This window comes from Nicotiana tomentosiformis, chromosome 8 (genome assembly GCF_000390325.3).
Source record: "Nicotiana tomentosiformis chromosome 8, ASM39032v3, whole genome shotgun sequence".
In the NCBI taxonomy this organism is placed as follows: Eukaryota; Viridiplantae; Streptophyta; class Magnoliopsida; order Solanales; family Solanaceae; genus Nicotiana; species Nicotiana tomentosiformis.
In genome coordinates this window covers 96,027,062-96,039,538 of record NC_090819.1, presented here as the reverse complement: position 1 = coordinate 96,039,538, position 12,477 = coordinate 96,027,062, and positions in this window count along the sequence as shown.

Here is a 12,477-nt window from a genome sequence, read left to right as displayed (position 1 = left end):
TTATACTAATAATATTTAATTTAAAGAAAATCAACTTCAATTAATGCACAGAATAAAAGAAACCAAGTTCCAACTAAACAGGTAAAATAATTAGCAGGAAAAAGGTCAAGTAAATTTAAAGTATATAAATCAAATAAATAATGGAGAATATAACAAGATTTAATAATTTAATTAATATGCAACGGTGATCTATACAATTTTAAAAACATAATCCTTCACATTTAGATTGTGTACACACTCGTCACCTCGTATACACGACTTTCATCACATTACAATTAATACAAATGCTAGGGGAAATTTCTCCCACACAAAGTTAGACAAGTCACTTACCTCGACTTGCTCCAATTTAACCAAGTAGTATGCTTTTTTCTCGATTTTCCGACTCCGATCGACTCATATCTAGTCATAATTAATTTTATACAGTCAATAAAAATTATAGGAATCAATTTTATAAGAAAATACTACATTTTTCAATAAAATCCGAAATTAGCTAAAAAGATTGCCCGTGGGGCCCACCTCTCGGAATCCGACGAAACTTATAAAATCCGATAACCCATTCAATTATGAGTCCAACCATACCAGTTTCACTCAAATCCGACTCCGAAATCTCAAAAATTCGTTTTTATGAGATTTCTAAAATTTTCCCAAATTTCCATCTCAATACACTAATTAAATGGTGAAAACAATGATATATTCGTGTATATTGACCAAATCCGAGTTAGAATCACTTACCCAAATATTTCTCCTTGAAAATCTGCCAAAAATCTCTTCTGCTCAAGCTCAAGTTCGTCAAAAAATGGCAACTGGGGACGAAATCCCCAGTTTTATAAACTGCCGAGGCAGCCATCGATCCTGGGTATCGATCATGGCTTCGATTTTTATGGACCTCGATCCTCGCCTCAGTCATAGCCCTCGATCCTGAGCCTCGATCCCTAACCCTCGAGCCTTGCCTTCGATCATGGCCCTCGAGCTGGGCATTCGATCATGCCTTCGATTCTGCCTTCGATCATGGCTTCGATCCAGCCTTCGATCATGGCCCTCTAGATGGGTCTTAGATCATGGCTTCGACCCGGGCCGTCGACCATGGGCTCGATTTCTGCAGTTACAGCAGATGAAAATTGCAGCAGCTTTTTAAGTCCAACTTTTGATCCGTTAACCATCTGAAACTCACCCTCGGCCCTCGGGACCTCAACCAAATATACCAACAAGTCCTAAAACATCATACGGTCTTAGTCGAGTCTTCAAATCACATCTAACAACACTAAAAACAAGAATCACACATAGATTCAAGCCTAATGAACTTTGAAACTTTTAATTTCTACAAATGACACCGGAACCTATCAAATCAAGTCCGATTGACCTCAAATTTTGCATGCAAGTCATTAATGACATAACAGAGCTATAAAAATTTTCGAAACTGGATTCCGACCCCGATATAAAAAGTCAACTTCCCGGTCAAACTTCCAAACTTAAATTCCTATTTTAGTTATTTCAAGCCTAATTTCACTACGGACTTCCAAGTAAAATTTCGATCACGCTCGTAAGTCCAAAATTACCATACGGAGCTGTTGAAATCATCAAAATTCTATTCCGGAGTCGTTTGCACATAATTCGACATCCGATAACTATTTGAACTTAAACTTTTAATTTTTCATCAAAATTCTATATCTCGGGCTAGGGACCTCGGAATTTGATTCTGGGCATACGCCCAAGTCCCAATTCACGATACGAGCATACCGAAACTGTCAAAACACTGATCCGAATCTGTTTACTCAAAATGTTGACCAAAGTCAACTCAATTGAGTTTTAAAGCTCTAATTCACATTTTAATCCATTTTTTACATAAAACCTTTCTGGAAAATTTTACGGAATGCGCACGCAAGTCGAGTAATGATAAATAGTGATTTTTGAGGTTTTAGAATACATAATTAATTATTAACTTTAAAGATGAAATTTTGGGTCATCATAATCCTTCTGTTTAAACAGATGCTGTAGACTCCAGTGATCGGTATAGACCTCACAATGGACACCATAAAAATAATGACGCCAAATATTTAAGGCATGAACAATAGCTGCTAACTCAAGGTCGTGGACCGGATAATTCTTCTCATGTACCTTTAACTGCATGGACGCATAGGCAATCACCCTACCGTCTTACATTAGCACTGTGCCGAGACCCTTATGCGACACATCACAATACACAATATATGACCCTGAACCTATAGGCAACACCAATATTGGGGTTGTAGTCAAAGCTATCTTGAGCTTCTGAAAACTCTCTTCACATTCATTCGACCATCTGAACGCATCACCTTTCTAGGTCAATTTAGTCATAGGCGATGAAATAATCGAGAAACCCTCCACAAAGCGATGATAATAACTGGACAAACCGAGAAAACTCCTAATCTCAATAGCTGAAGATGGCCTGGGTCAACTCTGAACTGCCTCTATTTTCTTCGGATTCACCTTATATAATAACCCGACTTGTCGTTTTAAGAATTTACGCCCCGTTTAGTGACTTAAGGTCTTGAGCAGCCTCGCAATATGTATTATGACTCGCGTGTGTGGTCGAGTTTGATTTACTGATGATTTAGAGAGATTTGGGATACTTAGTCCCTCAGATGGAAGCTTAAGTCTTAGGATTTTTACCGTAGTCGGAATTATGTGAAGACGACTCCGGAATAGAGTTCTGTCGGTTTCGTTAGCTCCGTTGGGTGATTTTGGACTTAGGAGCGTGTCCGGAATGTGAATCTGAAGTCTATAGCCAATTTAGGCTTAAAATGGCGAAAGTCAAATTTTTGAGAAGTTTGACCAGGGGTAGACTTTTTGATATCGGGGTTGGAATGCGATTCTGAGAGTTGGAACAGCTCCGTTATGTTATTTGGGACTTGCTTGCAAAATTTGACATCATTCCGGGTTGGTTTGATAGGTTTCGGCACGAGCTTTAGAAGTTGGAAGTTTTTGAAGCTCATAAGTTCGATTTGTGGTGCGATTTGTATTTTTGGCGTTATTTGATGTGATTTGAAACCTCGAGCGAGTCTGTGATATGTTATAGGACTGGTTGGTATGATTGGACGGGGTCCCGAGTTGCTCGGGTGTGTTTCGGGGTGGTTTCAAACCAAATTGGAGCTGTTTGGACTGTTGTTGCTGAAGTTTGGTTTCCTTCTTCGCGAACGCGAAGGGAGTCCCGCGTTCATGAAGAGGAATTTGAGGGGCTGATGGTTTGGCCTTCGCGAATGCGAAGCTGTGGACGCGAACGCGAAGAAGGAGCAGGGCAAGCCTTCGCGAACACGGCCCAGGCAATGTGAACGCGAAGAAGAAAGGAAGATAGGGGCCTGGGGTCGTTTGGCCTTAGCGAACGCGAAGGTTGGTCAGCTGGCCTTTGCGAACGCGAAGCTTCAATCGCGAATGCGAAGCAGTAGGACCTGAGTGCATCGCGAACGCGAGAGCTTGAACGCGAACGCGATGATATGCATGGCAAGCCTTCGCGAACGCGGTGCTGGTAACGCGAACACGAAGAAGAATTTAAGGCAGTGGGTTTTTGGCCTTCGCGAACGCGGTGCTGGTAACGCGAACACGAAGAAGAATTTAAGGCAGTGAGTTTTTGGCCTTCGCGAACGCGAGACAGAGGTCGCGAATGCGAAGAAGGCTTATCTGGGCAGAATTAAAAGTTCCAAAAATGGGGGTTTGAGTTCATAACTCAAAATTTAATTTGGAGCTCGGTAGAAGGCGATTTTTGGAGAGATTCTTGCGTGGGTGTTTGGGGTAAGTGATTCTTATCCAGTTTTGATTAATTTCCATGATTATGTCTTTAAATCCATCATTTAATTCGGATTTAATGGAGGAAAGTAAAATCTTCCAAAAATAAAAATTTAAGATTTGGAAGTCAAGTTGTTATTGGAATTCGATAAAATTGGTATGGTTGAACTCATATCGGAATGGGTGTTCGGATTTCACAAAAACTATGTCGGGTTCCGAGAGGCGAGTCCCGCATTGACTTTTGTTGACTTTTTGGAATAAAATTTTAAGTCGACATATTATTATCCAGAATTATTTTCGATGAATTTTAATGAAGTTATACAATTAATTTCGATAGATTTGAGTTGTCCGGAGGTCAATTCAAGCAAGAAGTCTATTTTGGAATATTGGCCTAACTTCAATAAGGTAAGTGTCTTGCTTAACCTCGAGTGGGGGAATTTCTCCTTAGGCATTGAGTCTTATGTGCAATTTGTGTAATTGGAAACCATGTACGCGAGGTGACGAGTACGTACTTGGTTTATATGTGCAAATTTTATTGAGTTAAAGTCTTGAACATATTGTGTAGTAAATTAGATAATTGTTGGCATATATTTAATCATCTATTTGTCGTGCCTAAATCCTTGTTGTTGACTCTGTTGTTATATGACAATGTGATGTGATTGTTATTTGATTATTTATGAAATTTCGTGAATTTGCTGGTTTGATAATTATTGGAATTTAATTTCATTTTTGATTTTCCCCTCTGCAAATAATTAATTAAATGAGCTTAAGAAGAGGTGTTTATATAATTATTGAAAATTTAATTTTTATGAAGACTTTGCTTTATGTTGAGTAATTTCTATCTCTATTGATTGTTTTTGGGTGTTGTACACATTGTGTGGAGCTTTTGGCTATTTGTTGTGAAATTAATTGACTTGGTTGTAGCTTTGGAATTTGGTTGTGGCCATTGGGCAAATTGTGATATGAATTGATTTATGTTATGTTGTTGTGATAATTTTCCGTGTAAATTGTTGTGTTGTATGAGTTGTTATTTTGGGGAGATAAGGGTGGAATTTCACTGTTGTTGTGTTTGTTGGAATATTGTCTGGGCGGAGCGATAAGGGTGGCTATAGGAGCGATAAGGGTGGCAATAGGAGCGATAAGGGTGGCAATAGGAGCGATAAGGGTGGCTATTGATATTGTCTGGGCGGAGCGATAAGGATGGCTATAGGAGCGATAAGGGTGGCAATATGAGCGATAAGGGTGGCTATTGTCAGGGACGATATGTGATGATGTGGAGTTGTGGTTTTGATTATTTTTATGTGATGTTGTGATTTTTCTTGTGTTTATTTTTATGCCTTATGCAATTGGTCTTGTTGATAGTAAATTGATAACAATCTATTTTATGCTAAAATTGAGAGCATGTGGCTATTGCCAGGCGGATTATAAAATGAAATGTGGGCACGAGGTGCCGTGAGTAAATAATGAGGATATTTGGTACGTAAATTATCCGTGCAGTTATGATATTAAATGAGGGCACGAGATGCCGGGAAAATATGATGATTTAATTATGGGCACGAGGTGCCGTGGAAATATGAAAATGGATTGAGACCCGTATTTAAGAAAAATATGAAAATGGGCTGAGACCCGTATTTTTATGATTATGAAATGAGGTGTCACATGGTGACTTTTTAATTGAAAGAATTATATTCAAAATATTTATTTGGAAGGATTTTTACTTAGAAAGTATTGTATGAAAGAATTATATGTGAAAGACATTTATTTGAAGGACTTGATTTAATTGGGTGTAATTGTGTTTATTAATTGTTGAGTGATATTAATGGTATTTGTTGTCTGTTGTGCATATAACTGGTTGTTTTATCATTCCCTTATTATTATTATTATTATTATTTGTTTCCTATTATTTTGTATATTATATTGCACATGTTATTAGACTAGTGAGTGTCTTGACTATACCTCGTCTCTACTCTATTGAGGTTAGTCTTGATACTTACTGGGTGCCGACCGTGGTGTACTCATACTACACTTCTGCACATTTTTGTGCAGAGCCAGGTATATCAGATATCGGACTTGAGCAGAGTTAAAGTGGGATCGTAAGGATTCAAGGTAGAGCTGCTTGGTCGTCGCAGTCCCTTGGAGTCTTTTCATTTCATTGTACTGTTAATTTGTAATCAAATAGTATTGTATATTCGGTCCTCGTGATCATTCCATGTATTCAGTTAGAGTTCGTGACTCAGTACTACCAGTCTTGGGAGGTTGTATATTGTAATTATTTCTGCTGTTAGTTTTGGTTATTTATTTAATAAAAACAAGTGGCTTCAAAAATGTAATGGAAATTGGCTTACCTAGTCTTAGAGACTAGGTGCCATCACGACTCCTGTGGTAGGATTTTGGGTCATGACAAGTTGGTATCAGAGCTCTAGGTTCATTGGTTCTACGCACGAACGAGTCTAGTAGAGTCTTGCGGATCGGTACGGAGATATCTGTACTTATCTTCGAGAGGCTACATAACTGTTAGGAAATTTCCATTTCTTTCATTCCTGTCGTGTGAAATTTGTTAAATTTGGAATTTGAACCTTTTTATCTCCATTCTCTCACAAATGGTGAGGATACGTGCTACTGGGTTAGCTGAGCAGGCATCCGCACATACTGCTAGGGCTGCAAGAGGCTGGGGCCGAGGTAGAGACCGAGGTAGAGGTCGAGGTAGAGGTCGAGGAAGGGCACGTGCTGCGACTAGAGCACCTGTCAGAACAACAGTTGAGGAGCCACTAGTAGCTCCTGTTGGGGACAGGTACCAGAAGCACCTGTTGTTACCCCCGGACTTCAGGAGACTTTAACATAGTTCCTGAGTATGTTTGGTACATTAACTCAGGCGGGATTGATCTCTATTGCACCAAACATTCCGCTGATTGGGGGAGTAGCTCAGACTCCTATCTCAACTCCAGAGCAGCAGGTTCACTTTGGTCAGGTTCCGGGTGTAGTACCGGTACAACCTGAGGTCAGGTAAGAAGAAGAACAAAAGAGACTTGAAAGGTTTAAGAGGTATAGTCCACCTTCTTTCAGTGGCACAGCTACAGAGGATGCCCAAGAATTTCTAGAAAATTGTCACCGTATTCTCCGCACCATGGGTATTGTGGAGGTGAGCGGAATTGCCTTTACTAAATTTCAACTATCAGGTGCAGCGTATCGGTGGTGGCAAATCTATGAAGAAGGTAGACTAGCCAATGCCACACCACCAACTTGGGCTCAATATTTGGAAATGTTCTTGAAAGTGTTTGTTCCCCAGACTCTTAGAGAAGCGTGGCGCACAGAGTTTGAACGGTTGCGTCAGGGCACTATGGCAGTGTCAGAATATGCTATCAGGTTCAGTGAGTTAGCCCGTCATGCACCTATTTTAGTTCTTACAATCAGAGAACGGGTCCGCAGATTCATTGAGGGTGTTTTAGGTGAGGAAAGGGAGTCTAAGGAGGCCAAAAGGTCTCGAAGATCTGGAGGGTTCAGTAGATTTTACTCTTCAGCTAGAACCCATTATAGCGGAGGCTCGAGCAGCCGGTCAGCTCAGTCCACACATCAGATTATTCGGGGTGCTCCAGTTTATAGTGCACCACCGACACGAGATTCTCACAGTGGTTATTTCAGTTATTCGGCACAGACTCAATACGAGCAGCCGCGACCTCAGAGGGGTTGTTATGAGTGTGGTGATACTAGGCATATCATGAGAGATTGTTCCAGACTTGGGAGGGGTGGATTTCATCAGAACACTCCAACTACAAGATTTATTCCAGTTGATACTCCACGTGCACAGTCAGCTAGAGGTGGAGGACCGGCGGGTAGTGGGTGCCTAAGAGGTGGAGGCCCGATCCGTTGATTTAATCATTATGATTTGGCTGAGGCCAATACACCAGATGGTGTCGTTATAGGTACGATCCTAATTTTTTTATTATAAAAGGATATTTTCCTTAATTTGATTTGGTTCTGAATATTGAGGTGAGTCCTCCTATTATGCTCCACTTATGGGTGAGCTTCGTAAATTTGTGACCCACTTATATGTTTATCCCTGTGGGGAGATTTAAAGATGTGAGCCCGTGTATGTCATTTTATTTTTGGTACACCATTGAGGGATATAAGCCCAAAAGTAATTTTTATTATTCATTACAACGGGTTTAATGTGTTTCGGAATAATTAATTTCAATTTTTATGAATTATATGCCCTACCGGTATGAGGGTTCATTATATGTATTGAAAATTGATTATGAACTATATTGAAAAGAAGAATGAAAGGAAATTGAAAATTTTAGTTGGCACAATGTGCAACATACTTGTGATTCGGAGTTGAGGATGAAATCCTCGTATTTTTACATGATGTAAAATATTTAAACCGGGCTGCAAGCCGCGGTAGAAGTTATGTAAGGACGAGGTCCTTGTGGTGAAATATTTATGAGTTTAAAAATTTTCCCTTGGTGAAATTAATTTGCACAATAATATTACTAGGGAGTCATACCTGTTAGGCTTATTTGATAACTCTTGTATATTTTTCTGTTCATATACATCCATTTTCGTGTTGTAAATATTGAGTTTTAACTTATGAGATGAGTGCCCAGGTGGCGTTAAATGTGACTCATTAATCCGAGTAAGCAATCATGAGGTCTATATGCCTCACATTCTGTTGTCAGTGTTGTAAAAATTCGAAATGAGGTGGTGGTTAATATGAGATTAATTGATGATGATGGAATTAATTATGAACAACTTTTAAGACCAGAGATGTGGTGATGAGCATACATATGATGTACTTCATGTCCTGATATTATGATAATGCAGTGCTTGTAATGCTGAGATTGTGTTATTGATATATACAATGTGGATGTGTTGTTAGGAGTTATTTTGGTGTTACTCTGGAAGGTTGTTAGGCCCAATTATAGGGGAGACCCTGCCAAAATTTTTGAAAAATTTGGGATTTAGTAAAATTCGGGGGATTGAGATTTGCAAAGGAAGAGATAAATTATGATATGTGTTTGAGGGCGAATGATCCTAAGAGGGGAATAATGTATCACCCCAGAGAAAGTTTTGAATTACTTCAACACTATTGAGAAAATTGATATGTGCATAGGCACGAATTGCTATAGCCAGTTGAGACTAATACTGTGCGTTGTTGTGAGAAATCAGGCCTTTTGAAAATATTGGAGCGTAAGAAAATGGCCTTAAAGTTTTCAAGTATGGATAAAAAAAAATAATCTCAAATGAGATAATGTTGTCACGCTTATCTTAAATGCAGTAACGTGAGATCAACCGTGAGTATATGTGTGAAAGTAAAATCATCAATTTGGTAACCTCAGAATAATTCTTAGCACGTTCGAGGACGAACGTTTATTTAAGAGGTGGAGAATGTAACAACCCGACTTGTCATTTTAAGAATTTACGCCCCATTCAGTGACTTATGGTCTTGAGCAGCCTCGCAATATGTATTATGACCCGCATGTGTGGTCGAGCTTGATTTACGGATGATTCGGAGAGATTTAGGACACTTAGTCCCTGAGATGGAAGCTTAAGCCTTAAGATTTTTACCGTAGTCAGAACTATGTGAATACGACTCCGTAATAGAGTTATGTCGATTCCGTTAGCTCTGTTGGCTGATTTTGGACTAGGAGCGTGTCCGGACTGTGAATCTAAGGTCTGTAGCCAATTTAGGCTTAAAATGGCGAAAGTCGAATTTTTGAGAAGTTTGACCGGCGGGTTGACTTTTTGATATCGGGGTCAGAATGTGAATCCGAATGTTGGAACAGCTCTGTTATGTTATTTGGGACTTGCCTGCAAAATTTGACATCATTCCGGGTTGGTTTGATAGGTTTCGGCACGAGTTTTAGAAGTTGGAAGTTTTTGAAGTTCATAAGTTTGATTTGTGGTGCGATTTGTATTTTCGGCATTATTTGATGTGATTTGAAACCTCGAGCGAGTCCGTGATATGTTATGGACTGGCTGGTATGATTAGATAGGGTCCCGAGGGGCTCGGGTGTGTTTCGGACCAAATTGGAGCTGTTTGGACTGCTGTTGCTGATGTTTGGTTTCCTTCTTCGCGAACGCGAAGGGAGTCCCGCGTTCGCGAAGAGGAATTTGAGGGGCTGATGGTTTGGCCTTCGCGAACGCAAAGCTGTGGACGCGAACGTGAAGAAGGAGAAGGGCAAGCCTTCGCGAACGCGGCCCAGGCAACGCGAACGAGAAGAAGAAAGGAAGATAGGGGCCTGGGGTCATTTGGCCTTCGTGAACGCGAAGCGTGGAACACGAACGCGAAGGAGTTGGTTAGCTGGCCTTCGCGAACGCGAAGCTTCAATCGCGAACGCGAAGCAGTAGGACCTGAGTGCATCGCGAATGCGAGAGCGCGAACGCGACGCTGGTAACGCGAATGCGAAGACGAATTTGAGGCAGCGAGGTTCCGTGGAAATATGATGATTTAATTATGGGCACGAGGTGCCGTGGAAATATAAAAATGGGCCGAGACCCGTGTTTAAGAAAAATATAAAAATGGCTGAGACCCGTATTTTTATGATTATGAAATGTGGTGTCACATGGTGACTTTTTAATTGAAAGAAATATATTTAAAATATTTATTTGGAAGGATTTTTACTTAGAAAGTATTATATGAAAGAACTATATGTGAAAGACATTTATTTGAAGCACTTGATTTAATTGGGTGTGATTATGTTTATTAATTGTTGAGTGATATTAATGGTACTTGTTGTCTGTTGTGCATATAATTGGTTGTTTTATCCTACCCTTATTATTAGACTAGTGAGTGTCTTGATTGTACCTCGTCTCTACTCCATTGAGGTTAGTCTTGATACTTACTGGGTGCCGACCGTGGTATACTCATACTACACTTCTGCACATTTGTGTGCAGAGCCAGGTATTGGAGATATCAGACTTGAGCAGAGTTAAAGCGGGATCGTAAGGATTCAAGGTAGAGTTGCTTGGTCGTCGCAGTCCCTTGGAGTTTTTTCATTTCATTGTACTATTAATTTGTAATCAAACAATATTGTATATTCGGTCCTCGTGATCATTCCATGTATTCAGTTAGAGTTCGTGACTCAGTACTACCAGTCTTGGGAGGTTGTATATTGTAATTATTTTCGCTGTTAGTTTTGGTTACTTATTTAATAAATAACAAAAAATGGCTTCAAAAATGTAATGGAAATCGGCTTACCTAGTCTTAGAGACTAGGTGCCATCACGACTCCTGTGGTGGGACTTTGGGTCGTGACACCTTAATTCCTTCACTAAACACTATATGTCCCAAGAATGCCACCAAACTAAGCCAGAATTCACACTCAGAGAATTTGGCATACAATCTCTCCTCTCTCAGCCTCTGTAATTCAATACCCAAGTGTTGTGCACGCTCCTCCTGACTACGTGAGTATACCAGGATATCATCAATAAATACTACGACAAATTAATCAAGATATGGATGGAATACACTATTCATCAAGTGCATAAATGTTGCTGGGGCGTTGGTCAGTTCAAAAGACATCACGAGAAATTCATAGTGGCCATAACCAGTCCTGAATGCCGTTTTTAGAATATCCGAATCCCGAATTTTTAACTGGTGATACCCAGATCTCAAATCAATTTTGGAGAAAACCCTTTCTTCCTGAAGCTGGTCAAATAAATCATCAAAACGCGGCAAAGGATATTTATTCTTGATTGTAACTTTGTTCAACTGTCTGTAATCGATACACATCCACATAGTACCATATTTATTTTTCACAAACAGAACCGGTGCACCCCAAGGTGACACACTAGGCCTAATAAACCCCTTATCAAGAAGTTCTTGAAGTTTCTCTTTCAACTCTTTCAATTCAATTGCTGCCATACGATACAGAGGAATAGAAATGGGTTGTGTGCCCGACACCAAGTCGATACCGAAATTAATATCCCTGTCGGGTGGCGTACCCAGTAGGTCTGCAACATCCGGAAAGTCTTGCACTACCGGTACTTAATCAATAGTAGGGGTATCTGCATCAACATTTTGCACAAAGGCCAAATATGACAAATACCCCTTCCCCACCATACGTTGGGCCTTCAAATAAGAAATTACCCTACTGGGAACATAATCTAGAGAACCTCTCCATTAGACCTTTGGCAACCCCGTCATTGCCAACATTACAGTTTTTGCATGACAGTCCATAATAGCATGACATGGGGACAACCAATCCATACCCAGGATTACATCTAAATCAACCATACTAAGCAATAAGAGATCAACTCTAGTCTCTAGTCCCCCAATAGTTACCACACACGACAGATACACACGGTCCACCATAATAGTATGGCCCACCGGCATAGATACAAGTACAAGTGAAACTAAGGACTCGCGGGGCATATCTAGATAATGAGTAAAGTACGATGATACATACAAATAAGTATATCCATGGTATAATATAGATGTCTCCCTGTGGCACTCTGAGATAATATTTGTGATCTCTACATCTGAAGCAACAATATCTGGTCTGGCAGGAAAAGCATAGAATCGGGCATGACCGCCACCTGATCGGCCTCCCCCTCTTGGGCTAACCCTAGCTGACTGAGTCCTACCCCGAGCTGGCTGGGCAGATGGTGGAGCAACTGGTGCATAAGATGTAACATGAATCCTCTGCTGAATTGGACCTCGCGTAAGGCAGGGACAATATCTATTTATGTGGCCCAAGTCTTCACACTCAAAGCAAACCCT